The sequence below is a fragment of the Suncus etruscus genome, chromosome 16 (assembly GCF_024139225.1).
Source record: "Suncus etruscus isolate mSunEtr1 chromosome 16, mSunEtr1.pri.cur, whole genome shotgun sequence".
Taxonomy (NCBI): domain Eukaryota; kingdom Metazoa; phylum Chordata; class Mammalia; order Eulipotyphla; family Soricidae; genus Suncus; species Suncus etruscus.
In genome coordinates this window covers 69,126,545-69,141,235 of record NC_064863.1, presented here as the reverse complement: position 1 = coordinate 69,141,235, position 14,691 = coordinate 69,126,545, and positions in this window count along the sequence as shown.

Below are 14,691 nucleotides of genomic sequence, written 5' to 3'. Positions count from 1 at the left end.
TTTCTTTCTTTCTTTCTTTTTGTTTTGTTTTGTTTTTGGGTTACACCTGGCAGCGCTCCTGGTAGGCTCAGGGGATGATATGGAATGCTGGGATTTGAACCACTGACCTTCTGCATGCAAGGCAAACACTTTACCTTCGTGCTATTTCTCCAGCCCCTATCTTCAGTTCTTTTAAAGCCTTTTTGAACCTATAAAGTTCCTGAGCTGTTGGTTTTCTGTTAAGCTCTGTATCAAACCTGTATGAAAGTTTGGCAGAGTAAAGTGTTCTTGGTGAATTGTTCATTTCCATGAGTTTCATCACTATATCTCTCTAGTGACCATGGGACTGAGAATTGTTTGTGATAAATCTGCTGTAAATATTAATAATGCTCCTTGAGAAGGCAGAAAGATAGCACAGCAGTAGGGCATTTTCTGTGCATGCAGCTGATCCAGGAAGACAGTGGTTAGAATCCCAGTATGCCACATGGTCCCCCAATCATGTCAGGAGCAATTTCTGAGTGCAGAGCCAGGAGTAACCCCTGAGTGCCACTGGTGTGAACCAAAAATCAAAAAAAAAAAAAAAACCAAAAACAAAAAAAAAACAAGTGAGTGCTCCTTAAATTTAGTAAGAATTTCAGTATTCTATCTACCTATGGTTTTTATAATTATGGCTAAAATCTTTGGTTCTTTTTTTTTTCTTAAGTGGCTTAGTTGGTACTCTTCAAAAATCCAGAATGTGGTTCCATGCACTGTTCGTCTCTGGAAATTTATCAGCAACAATGTTATTGACTGTTGTTCTTCATTGGGGTTTCCATCCTGGCTCTCTGATATCCCAATGACTCTGATGTTGTTTCTGTTAAATATATCCCCAAAATCTATTTTTGTTTGTTTGTTTATTTGGAGCTTTTTTCCTATCTTCTGTTAGTTTATTTTTAGACACTTTATATCTTCTCCTGTTCTGGAGGCATTGTGCAGCTCATCTTTAAACTCACTAATCCTGTTTTCAGCAGCTGTTATTTACTCATAAGGCCTTTCAGTAATTTTTTTTTATTTTATCTACCAAGTGCTTCAGTTCTGTCATTTTTGTTTGAAGTCTTTTCATTTCCACTTTTATAACTTCTTGATCCTTATTGGCTGTCTTTTCCATGGTTTCTTTGGGTTCCTTGAACATTCTCCTCATTTTCTTTCTAAAGTCCTTATCAGAGAGGCTATATATGTGGCAGATACTAGTTGAATCTTCAGAAATACCCTCTTAAAACATTAAGCGTGTTGGTGGGGTTCTGCATTGCTCTTCCATTGTGACATTTTCAATATGGACTTTTTTTATGGCTGTTGTATGGCTCATTGACTAGAATAAATGCAGTCATGAGCAAAGCAGAGAAGCCGCACTCCTGAAGGCAAAAAGACGAGGTAAAAATGACCCCTTTGAGTCAAAGGACCCTATTGCCTGTATGTTTAGCTACCTTGGTTTCTTGGGAATGTGTGGCCAGATTGAGTCCATAATGGGTGGCTGGAAGAACCCCTCTCTTGTCCTAGATCTTCTCTTTCCCATGGTGTGCACTAACCTGGTGTAAAAATGGCTCTTATGAGTCAAAGAAGACCTAATTGTAAATGTTTCTGTCTACCTCAGTTTCTTGGAAGAGTGTCTTAGTCCATTTCCTCATGGTTTTCCTCATGTGAAAACCCACCACAATAATTTAGAATACTGAAAAAAGACCAATTTCTTTTTTAAGTTATTCTATTGCACTTTAACATTTAACTTATTCTATTGTACTTTAACATTCTATTGTACTTTAACATTGCAAGTGACTGTGGTAGACTAGCAACCCAACTATACTGACTGCTATTAACTAACTTTGACAGGAGCTTTGAAGGAGATAAAAACCTAGAACACAGGCCTGGCATGCTTGGAAAGAGTTAAAAAAAAAAAACCCTAGAACATAGGCCCAGAATTTAGTACCTGGCACTTTATGGTCCTTTGAGCATGGGTAACATTGATAAAGCCAGCACCATGAATCTGGGCAATTCCTACTTTGAACCATCCAGTCAAAATATCCAAGCCAGGAGCCGGAGCAGTGGCATGGCTTGGTGAGGTGTTTGCCTTGCTAGCTCTAGCCTAGGACAAACCACGGTTTGATCACCCAACTTCCTATATGGTCCCCCAAACCAGGAGCAATTTCTGAGTGCATAGCCAAGAGTAACCCCTGAGCATTACTGGGTGTGGCCCCCAAAACAAACAAAAAAGCCCAGGCCAAGTATCACCAAGACTATCCTCCATATCCTTGGAACACAACATAAGAGTCCCACAAAATAATAATAATCTTGGGGCTGAAGAGACAATGAAATGGTAGGGAGTTTGCCTTGCATACAGCTGATCCTGGAAAAATTGTGGTTCAAATCCCAGCATTCCATATTGTTCCCCATGCCTGCCAGGGACAATTTCTGAGTTCAGAGCTATGAATAACAATAACCCCTGAGTGCTGCCGGATGTGACCCAAAAATAAAATAATAATAATAATAATTTTATTTGTTTGTTTGCTTTTGGGCCACACCCGGCGGTGCTTAGGGGTTACTCCTGGCTGTCTGCTCAGAAATAGCTCCTGGCAGGCACAGGGGACCATATGGGACACTGGGATTTGAACCAACCACCTTTGGTCCTGGATCGGCTGCTTGCAAGGCAAACGCCACTGTGCTATCTCTCCGGGCCCCTAATAATTTTATTTAACAGAAAGTCCTGATATTTTCTTTTTTAAAGACTGTTTTGTTGTTGTTGTTTGCCTTTATTTTTCTTGTTTTGGGGCCAAACCCACCAGATTTGTAAAAAAAGCACTCCTGGGGCCCGGAGAGATAGCACAGCGGCGTTTGCCTTGCAAGCAGCCGATCCAGGACCAAAGGTGGTTGGTTCGAATCCCGGTGTCCCATATGGTCCCCCGTGCCTGTCAGAAGCTATTTCTGAGCAGACAGCCAGGAGTAACCCCTGAGCACCGCCGGGTTTAACCCAAAAACCAAAAAAAAAAAAAAGAAAAAAAAAAAAGAAAAAAAAAAAAAAGCACTCCTGTCAGGCTTAGAGGATCATACTGGATGACAGGGATTAAACCTGGGTCAGCCTCATGCAAAGCAAATGTCCTACCCATTGTGCTATTGCTTTGGCCCCTGTTGTTTGCTTCTTTGGCCAAGGAAGTACAAATATATACATTTCAAAGAAGTTCTTATCAATTTAAATCTTAGAATCAGAATAAAAATATCATGTACTATATAAAACATTTATTCTTTTAAAATATTTATTCAGGAGGTAAAAAGTAAAAGAAATGAATCACAATAGATTTAAGTGCATTTATTTCCAGGGTTGTTATGAATATCAAATGAGACAATGATGTGAAAAGCTTTGATGAACATAAAATACCAAAAAAAAATTGAATTCTATTGTTATTCAGATTTTCTTTAAGTTTTTGTAAAAATTGTTTGGGGGCTATTCTCAGCAATTCTCAGCAGCTACTTCTTTATTAATGCTTTGGACCATGAGAGGTGGTGTTCAGGGTATTGTTTGCAGTTTGGGGATCAAACCCAAATCTTTTGAATGCAAAGTATGTGCTCAACCTACTAAACTATTGATTATGTTTGTTTCCTAAAATAAGCTTAAAAGTGCATTACTTAGAATTTGACTAACTGAAAACATTCAATGATAAAATACATCTGAAGAAAGAGAATTCAGTTCCTGCACATTTTAAGAAAAATACGGGTGTGAAAAAAGCTTTAAGACACTATCATCACTCTCAAAAAAAAAAAAAAAAAAAAAAAAAAAAGAAGCGCTAAGCACTAAGCATTAATAAGAGCTAGAGAATTTAAGTAGAAATATTTTCCATATTTAGAATATATTTTAGAAAAAATAAAATTATACAATAATAATTTTTATTTTAATGTTCAATGTTAATAAGATTGTTCTTGTAATGTATAATTTTGATAAACATATTATGCCTCAAATAATATAGGAGACTAGAGAATAATGATGCTAAGCATTAATCAAATTTGTCTTGGGGTGTGTGAGTTGGCAGTGAAGGGAATTTTTAGCATATGTAAATTAAGCCTTAGGTTTTAAACTCATCGCTGCAAAACAAACATAAGTTAAAGGAAAACACAATAGCACAAAATAAGTAATCAGTAAGCAATGGGAATTATAAATGGTGTAAGGAATAAAGTTTTGGTTTTGGTTTTTGAGCCACACCTAGAGGTGTTCAGGGGTTACTCCTGGCTCTGTGCTCAGAAATAGCTCCTGGCAGGCTCGGGGACCATATGGGATGCTAGGAATCGAGCCACCATCCATCCAGGGTTGATAGTATGTAAGGCAAATGCCCTATCGCTGTGCTATCCCTCCGGCCCCTGGAATAAAGTTTTTGGATAAAAGTTCCCAAAGTATGAGAGAAGGGCCACTAAACCAACAGAACAGAATCCGCTTGTCTTATCTGCAGCTGACCCTGGTTTGGATCCCTAGACCCAGAGGACATCCTGAGCATTGGCAGTGGTCACTTCTAAGCATGGAGCCAGGATTAGAATTTTAGCATTGCTGGATGAGACACCACCCAAGAAAATGAGGGAAGATCGAAATAGGTGACTCAAAACAAAACAGGTTGGTCGTTCTAGAAAAGTATGAGAAAGCCAGGTATTTGTCAGAAAGATTGCAGTTACAGTTCAGAAGTAGGAGTAGCTTTATGGACATGAGATCTATGCAGCTGGACCAAGAGGGTACTAGGCTCAGGAAGACTAATTAGTTCAACACTCTGCTATGGAAATACTGGTATTCACTAGTTTATTTTTTCCTTTATGTTTTGTAAATGAAGCCTACTTGGACACGTGTGACAGCGTTTTCAGTTTGTTCTTTTGGGAGGTCATACCCTACAATGTTCAAGGTTTATTCCTAGCTCAGGAATGATCTTTGGTGTTTGGGGGCCAGAGTGATGCAGAACTCAAACCAGTGTCAGTTGTGTACAAAACAAGTGCCTTATAGCCTATACTATCTCTCTAGCCCTCTGCTTTTAATTTGAACTAGAATTTTGTTCAAATGGTGAAAGCAAGCGGTAGTGTATTATTTTCTGATTTTAGCCAGTTACATGCTAAAAGTTATGGCAATCCATCATTCATTTTTTAGTCCTTTCTTCCTTATCTTTAAACCAGTAGTATCGGTGTCTATCACACAAGATTAAAAGTAAAATTATGCATTCATCATGAGGATTCAACTTAGACCTCAATGGATTGGACATCAACCATCTAACCCCTAATCCTGGATCCAAACATTAGAACAGGCAGTTTTCTGCACCAGCACCAGGAGTCAAATGTCCCCCTTGGAGAAGGTCCAAATAATTTTCTGGCACCAACGTGTGCCATGATAGGTTCATTTGACACCCTGATGACAAGGAAACAGCAACAGTATTGATCTAATGATCTTCAAAAACCAAGATCAATAATCACAGAAAGCTGAATCAACAACCATGACTGAACAGAACTTTTCCTGGGACCATAAAGACTCTATCCTAGGTTTCTTCCTAACATCTGTGCAAAAGCCAAGATCTATAATTAAAGACAACTGACTTTGACAACGCAAATGAGCAGAACATTTCCTGACACCATAAAGAGAGACCTTGGGGTTTGACATCTAACATATCAAGAACCTGTAGTCAGTCTGCTACAGTATGCGTCAAGACAGTATGTTTCAAGGGTAGAGACACTATGTTTGTATCTCTTAGTCCAATGGAGTTACCTTTTAATTTTCCCAATATTTACTGCACCTATTAAAAATAAAAACTTTTTGGGGCCAGAGAGATAGCATGGAGGTAGGGTGTTTGCCTTGTGTGCAGAAGGACAGTGGTTAGAATCCCCACATCCCATATGGTCCCCCAAGCTTGCCAAGAGAGATTTCTTAGTGTAGAGCCAGGAATAACCCCTGAGCACTGCCGGGTGTGATCCAAAAACCAAATAAATAAATAAATAAATAAAAAATAAAAACTTTCCACATATGCCCCCTTGTTTTTACTTACTTACTTTTATTTAATTTTTATGTTGAGTTCTTCTTTCTTTTAATTTCTTCTTTTAATTTTATTTTTATGTATAGCTTCTAGACAGGGGCTCCTGCTCACTTTTTTTTTAAAAGAAGCATAGAACATGAATCATCTTGTTCTGCCTCATATTTCATTTGTCTTTCTACAAACTGAAAAAAAAAAAGTGGATGGAACCTAGGGACTGAGTGGTCTTAGATGCACTGAGTGGAAATAAAAAATGGTCAAACATAAATAACCAAACCAAAGTCAAAGACAATAAAAACAAGAGACCCAAACTATAGCAACTTATACACAAAAGGAACTATTTAAACTAGCAGTCCAGTGGGCTAAGGGTGGAGGTATGTGATGCATGCTGGGAACTATGGTGGAAGGAGGTCAACACTGGTGTTGGGAATGGCCATAATTCATTGTCAGTATGTACCTTAAATACAACTGTGAAAGATTTGTAATTCACATTGGTCTCAATAAAAAATATTAAAAAAATATGGGGCTGGTCAGTGGCGCTAGAGGTAAGGTGCCTGCCTTGCCTGCGCTAGACTTGGATGGACTGTGGTTCGATCCCCCGGTGTCCCATATGGTCCCCCAAACCAGGAGCAACTTCTGAACGCATAGCCAGGAGTAACCCCTGAGCGTCACCGAGTGTGGCCCAAAAACACAAAAACAAAAACAATATATATATATATAAATAAAACTGAACAAAAAATTAAAACTGAAATTATGTTTGTGTATAAATCAGCCCAATTAATGATCATTTTTAAGTTTATTTACTTAGAATATGTATTAATTAGATTTGCTTTTAGCCTATTTATCTATCCAATGCAAAATATAACTGTATACTTTTAACTTTTTAAAAAAATACTCATAATTTTTATATTTGGAACAATGAAAAAGGAAACTGGAGGCAGTGGGGACTGTTTGTTTAAGTTCTCACTGGAAGTCAGAAACAGATTCCTAATTTTTATGTTTTTTGCATTACTCTAATCATTATTTCTACTTGATCATTCCTACCCAACAATGATTCTCATGACCAAATTTTGGAAAAATGATACTTAGATGATTCAGGTGGTCAAATTGGCAAAGATTATAGAAAAAAATTTTGGGTCACACCTGGCAGCGCTCAAGAGAGTATATGGGATGCCGGGATTCAAACCTATGACCTTCTGAATGAAAGGCAAACACCTTACCTCCATGCTATCTCTCCGGCCCTAGATTATAAAAATTTGCAGGCATATCTTTTGAATTTTTTATTTCTTCTGTCCACAGTAGCACAATGATCAGAAACAAACCATACAATACTTAGTTATGGCTTTGTCAAACAGCCGTACTTATGGATGTAAACTTTTTTTAATGTTAAAGAAAAATATATTAGGCCTCTGCACATGTGTTGCCTGGGTACATGAGTACATGATGCCCACATAATCTTTCCAGAAATGAGGACATTTTTGCTTTCATGCTAGGTTGTGTATTTGGGCTCTTTCCTCCTTTGAAGAAGCTCACACTCATTACACTTTCTCCTTTTTCTCTCCTTCCCCTTCTTCAGTACCCCCAAATATAATGGATTTTTACTTCAAAAACTATTTTTAGTTTCTTTGTTTGTCATACAGAGCAGTGCTACTTAACCTGACTACTAATACACTGGTTCTCATATTTTTATGTGATGGTATTTGAGAAATTTTTCATAACCTCCAAAAGGACAATTTAATGCAAAGGAACGTATAAAAATGAGACAATGACAAAACATTACAGTAACAACAAAAATAAGGAACTCACTAGAAATAATTAAGTCTCAAGATAGGAATGACAGGAATATTTCCCAATATAGTTAAGGCCATCTACCACAAGCCAGTGGCAAATATTGTCCTTAATGGAAAAAAACTAGAAGCCTTCCCTCTTAATTCTGGCACAAGGCAAGACTGTCCTCTCTCACCACTCCTATTCAACATAGCACTGAAAGTACTTGCCATAGCAATTAGGCAAGAAAAAGATATCAAGGGAGTCCAGATAGGAAAGAAAGAAGTCAAGCTCTCACTGTTTTCAGATGACATGATACTCTACTTAGAAAACCCTAAAGATTCTACCAAAAGACTTCTAGAAATAATAGATTCATATAGCAAGGTGGCAGGCTACAAAATTAACACACAAAAATCATTGGCCTTTCTATACACCAATAATAATAGGGAAGAAATGGACTTTAAGAAAACAACCCCATTCACAATAGTGCCACACAAACTCAAATATCTTGGAATCAACTTGACTGAAGATGTGAAGGACTTATACAAAGAAAACTATAAAACTCTGCTCCAAGAAATGAGAGAGGACACACAGAAATGGATACACATACCCTGCTCAGGGATTGGCATGATTAACATAATTAAAATGGCAATACTTCCCAAAGCATTATACAGATTTAATGCAATCCCTCTAAAGATACCCATGACATTCTTCAAAGAAGTAGATCAATCACTTTTGAAATTCATTTGGAACAATAAACACCCTAGAATAGCTAAAGCAATCATTGGGATAAAAAGAATATGGGAGGCATTACTTTCCCCAACTTGAAACTTTACTACAAAGTGATAGTTATCAAAACAGCATGGTATTGGAATAAAGACAAGATCATTGGAATAGGCTTGAGTACTCAGAGAATGTTCCCCAGATACAATCACCTAATTTTTTATAAAGGAGTAGAAATCCTAAATGGAGCAAAGAAAGCCTCTTCAACAAGTGGTGTTGGCACAACTGGCTAGCCACTTGCAAAAAATTGAACTTAGACCCCCCAGCTAATATCATGTATGAAGGTAAAATCCAAATGGATTAAATACTTTGATATCAGACCTAATACCATAAGATATATAGAAAAACACGTAGGAAAAACACTCCAGAACATTGAGAGTAAAGGCATCTTCAAGGAGGAAACTGCACTCTCCAAGCAAGTGAAAGCAGAGATTAACAGATGGGAATATATTAAGAAGCTTCTGCACCTGGAAGAAAATAGTGCCCAGGATACAAGAGCCACCCACTGAGTGGGAGAAACTATTCATCCAATACACATCAGATAACAGGCTAATATCCAAAATATACAAGTCACTGACAGAACTTTACAAGAATAAAACATCTAATCCCATCAAAAAATGAGGAGAAGAAATGTACAGACACGTTGACAAAGAAGAAATACAAATGGCCAAAAGGCACATGAAAAATGCTCCACATCACTAATCATCAGGGAGATGCAAATCAAAACAACTATAAGGTACCAAATCACACCACAGAGATTGGCACACATCACAAAGAATGAGAACAGGCAGCATTGGCGGGGATGTGGAGAGAAAGGAACTTTTATACTCTGCTGGTTGGAATGCCATCTAGTTCAACCTTTATGGAAAGCGATATAGCGATTCCTCCAAAAACCTGGAAATTGAGCTCCCATTCGATCCAGCTATACTACTCCTAGGAATATACCCTAGGAACACAAAAATACAATTTAAAAATCCCTTCCTTACACTTATATTCATTCCAGCACTTTTTTACCATAGCTAGACTCTGAAAACAACCAAGTTACCCTTCAACAGATGAATAGCTAAAGAAACTGTGGTATATATACACAATGGAATATTATGCAGCCATCAGGAGAGATAAAGTCATGAAATTTTACTATATATGGATGTACATGGAATCTATTCTGCTGACTGAAGTAAGTTAGAGAGAGAAAGAAAGACGCAGAATGGTCTTACTCATCTATGGGTTTTAAGAAAAATAAAAGTCATTTTTGCAACAATCCTCATAGACAATGAGAGGAGGGGTGGAACTTCCAGCTCACTTCATGAAGCTCACCACAAAGAGTGGTGAGTGCAGTTATATAAAAAGCTACACAGAGAACTACCATAATCTAGAAAATAAATGCTCTTTTGTCAGGAGAGATGAAGTCATGAAATTTTCTTATACATGGATGTACATGGAATCTATTATGCTGAGTGAAATAAGTCAGAGAGAGGGAGAAAGATGCAGAACGGTCTCACTCATTTATGGGTTTTAAGAAAAATGAAAGACATTCTTGCAATAATAATTTTCAGAGACAAAGATAGGAGAGCTGGAAGTTACAGCTCACCTCATGAAGCTCACCACAAAGATGGATGAGTTTAGTTAGAGAAATAACTACATTGTGAACTATCTTAACATGAGAATGTATGAGGGTAATGAATAGCCTGTCCAGAGTACAGGCAGGGGTGGGGTGGGAAGGAGGGAGATTTGGGACACTGGTGTTGGGAATGTTGCACAGGTGATGGAGGGTGTTCTTTACATACTGAAACTCAATCACAATCATATTTGTTATCAAGGTGTTTTAATAGAAAATAAAGAAAATAAAAAGTTATTAATACATAATGGCTGCTGCAATCAAGTACATTAAAGACATTATGTGAAATTAAAAAAAGAAATAATTAAGTCTCTATATTTCAGCAATTTGAATGAATAAAATAAAATGTATTCTATGGACCCTATTCAGAAAAATAAAATTGGAAGAACATCCCAATGTATAATTTTCTGTGCTCAATGAACAGTCATTATTGCTCTCTTTATTTTAATTTATTTATATACCATGCTTAGAAGGTTGTTCATACTACAGGTGTTTTCCACAGATAAATCAGAAAATATACAATCTTCACCAGTGTTCATCACTGTCTTTTAAAGCAGCTTTTCAACATTTATTTTTATTATGTCATGTATGCATTTATTTGCTTTTATTTATTTCATCCCCCTTTATTGTTATAGATGCTGTTATGGCATTGTTCATTAGCTGCAGACTTATTGTGTTGCTCACTTTTGTTTGTTTTGCTTTATGTTTTTGGGCTACACTCACTGTGCTAATGTTAACTTCTGGTCTTTTCTCAGGGGTCATTCTTGATGAAACTCAGGAGACCACATGGAATACAAGAGATTAAACCCGGGTCAACACATGTAAGGCAAATGTTCTACTGTTGCTCTGTCTCATCTCATATATCTCTTAAGCCAGGATTTTTGCTAGGTATAAATTCACGTACAAGTCAGTATGCTCACTGAGATTAGAACCTTTTAAGCTGTGATGCCTGCACTTGGGCTCACCTGGGCTCAAACTCATAGTTAAGGCACACATGTGATAGTTGTGATACACACAAGGAGATGCAGAACATTCATGGCTATGGTGCTTACAGACAGATTTCTTTGGTAGTGGTATTGTAGGTGGCAGTGTTCACCAGAGGTTATATACTCCACACTCCCTTTGTTTTATTTTTGGTTTGGGGCTATCCCCCAGTGGTGCTCGGGGCTTATCTCTGGCTTGTGCTAAGAGATCAGTCATGGTGGTCACAGGGGACCATATGAGGTGCTAGGGATCAAATACAGGTCAGTTGCATGCAAAGTAAATGCCCTGTCCACTATACTTCAGCACATGCATCCAGAACATTTTTACTGTCACCTTATTATCTGGTCTATGACTTATATGTGTAGTGCAGCATGCCCATTACTTCCCTTCATTACTGTCATTCATACTAGGTCTAGGTCTAGAATTACACACTATAACGTGCCTGCATTATGTAACATTGTGTACACTTGTACACTTTGCCAGGCTCTATTGCTCACATATTGAGTTGTGGTGCTTGCCAAGTGCCATACTATTTTAGTGGCAGATGCTACCAGGGACTGTATCTTTTGACTATAATATTGGCCCTTCTTTCTATTGTGTTGATCCTTTATGATGTATTCGCAGAACTGGCCTGTGAAGTCAGGCTTGGAACCCACTGGGATGCTGGGGAGAAAACTTGTAGTCTTGCACTTGCAATGTCAGCACTATAGCACTAACTTCTCTGTTTTATTTTGGTGCCACACCTGGCAGTTCTTAGAGGTTCCTTCTGGCCTGCATTCAAGAATCAATCCTAGTGTGCTTGGGAGACCAGATGGGATGCCAAGAATCAAATTTGGGTCTCCTATTTCTCAGGCAAACTTTCTACTCACTGTAATATCATCATGGCCCCAAGCTTTAGCTTCTAAAATTGTATGTTACAGCCCCTTCATGATCATGAAAAATTTGACAGCAGTAAAATAAGATAGAATATGATGACCAGAAATTTATTCAATGTAGAACACCTAATAAATTTGAGCCTGGGGTTTAAGTACTTGTCTTGAATGCAGCCAACATTGGTTCAATACCTGACATTATATTTGATCTAAGTACTGTTAAAGTGATCCCTGAGCACAGACTCAGAAATTAGCCCTAAACACTGCCAAGAGCTCAAAACACCCATTTCAAATTTAAGGCCATTATTTTAAAAAATGATAAAAATAAAACTAATTCTTGACTGGACTTTCATTTTCTATGCCTCAAAAATGATCAAGGAATTGATTGGGACCATTTTTATATTAGTTTTTTTATGCAGCTTTTCCTTTACTTGCATCCTTTTTCTCTATTCTTGTATTTATTTAGAACTTCATGCAGCTGTCATCTGAAAACACATCTCCTGAACAAAACTACCAATCTTTCTCTTCACTATTGAGAGTACATTGGGTAGGGTATTAGGCTTGTATATGGCCAACCCAGATTTGATCCCTGGCATCCCATCTGGTCCCTGTAGCACTGCCAAGAGTAATACTTATTAGCACAGAACCAGGAGAAATCACTTAACACAGCCCCAAACTAACGAAATTAATAAACTGAAGAGAACATGCAGGAGTTAAGAGCCAGGTATAATTCTTTTTTTTTTTTTTTGGGCCACACCCGGCAGTGCTCAGGGGTTAGTCCTGGCTGTCTGCTCAGAAATAGCTCCTGGCAGGCACGGGGGACCATATGGGACACCGGGATTCGAACCAACCACCTTTGGTCCTGGATCGGCTGCTTGCAAGGCAAACGCCCGATATCGGGCCCGAGCCAGGTATAATTCTAAGCAACATTGGCTGTGGCCCACCCACTAAAAATTATCAAGAGTATGCAGAGTGAGTAGGTAGGTTATCACACTGCTGCCTCTCATTTCAGCATCTTATATGTTCCCCTGCATATCACCAGAGCTTATATGTTCCCCTGCATATCACCATATTCCAGAGCTAGGACTAAACCCTAAGTATTGTCAGATGCAGCCCAAAAAAGAAGCAAAAGAAAATGTATCAAAACCACTAAAGAGATTTGCTAATATGGCTTATAATTATATAAATGTATTTATTATTGTAGTAAGAGTGAAGCAAAACAATTTAACATATTTATGCATAATTCATTTAAGCATAGTATTGTAAACCAAATGTATGCTAACATACACTCATATATTGTGGAAAGCATAATTTCTAAACCCCAAATAATTTAGTAGGAGATGCACTCTAACATTTTTGTAAATATCTTACTATCTAGATTGAAAGATAGCAAGATTATCACATTTATCATGAGCTCAGAAATCGCTCCTGGCTTGGGGGACCATATGAGATGCCATGGGAATCAAACCGCAGTCCATCCTAAAATAATGCTGACAAGGCAGAAACCTTAGCGCTCTATGCCACTGCTCTGGCCACTACTTTCTTTCCTTGATATAAAAAGGGCATTTAAAAATGCTGTTGCCATTAGAAAGAAGGTTTTAATATTGCAAAATTTTAAAATTAATATTGAGCTACCAACTTACCTATTGGTTGGTTTGTTGTTGTTGTTGTTGTTGTTGTTGTGGTCGAAGTGAATTACAAATCTTTCACAGTAATATTTAAGGCACATAGTGACAATGAATGAGGGGCATTTCTATCACCAGTTTTGTCCACCCTCCACCTCTGTTTCCCACATGCATCCCACATCTCCCTCCTTTACTCCCCCTAATGCTAGAGCATCTGATTCCCCCTTGTACATCTTGTTGTGATTGGGTATCGGTATTGTTCTTGTTGACTTTGAATTTGGTATTCAAAACTGATCATTTTTTATTTACACCAAATGAACATACAACTGTCTGGTCTTGGTACCATTCAGTTTCCCTCTCCGATTGTAAGGCTGATCAAAGTGATTCCAGTAATGTGGCTCTATTGGAGATATAAGAGAAGATATGGGATAAGAAAAGAAAAAAAAGGCAAACAAAACAGAGAAAAATGAGGAAAAGTCCATCTAGGTGTTATAAATATCCATTTAAAAGAAGAAAGGGAAAAAAAGAAAAAGGTAACAAAACAAAGCAAGACAGTAAAAACAGACAAGCAACTTCTTAAAAAAGTGCTGTGCTGGGCTGGAGAGATAGCATGGAGGTAAGGCATTTGCCTTGCATGCAGAAGGTCGGTGGCTCAAATCCCGGCATCCCATATGGTCCCTGGAGCCTTCAGGAGCGATTTCTGAGCATAGAGCCAGGAGTAACCCCTGAACACTGCCAGGTGTGACCCCCCCAAAAAATAAATAAATAAAAGAGGTTGTGCTTCTTCTTTATTTTTTTTTTCCATTTTTGCATAGGTACACTAGATATTGGGGAAATTGGATGGGAATTCCCTTGGCCTAAGAGATACAGGGTTTCTCCACCCTTGATGTATACTGCCATGGAAACAACTACAAGCTCCATACTAACTTATTTACACACCCCAAGGTCTTTATATGGTGCCAAAAAGCTTTCCGCTCAGATGTGGCTGATCCCATATCTGTACATCCCACCTTTGTAGCTGGAGATCTTGTTATTTGCATAGGGCTAAG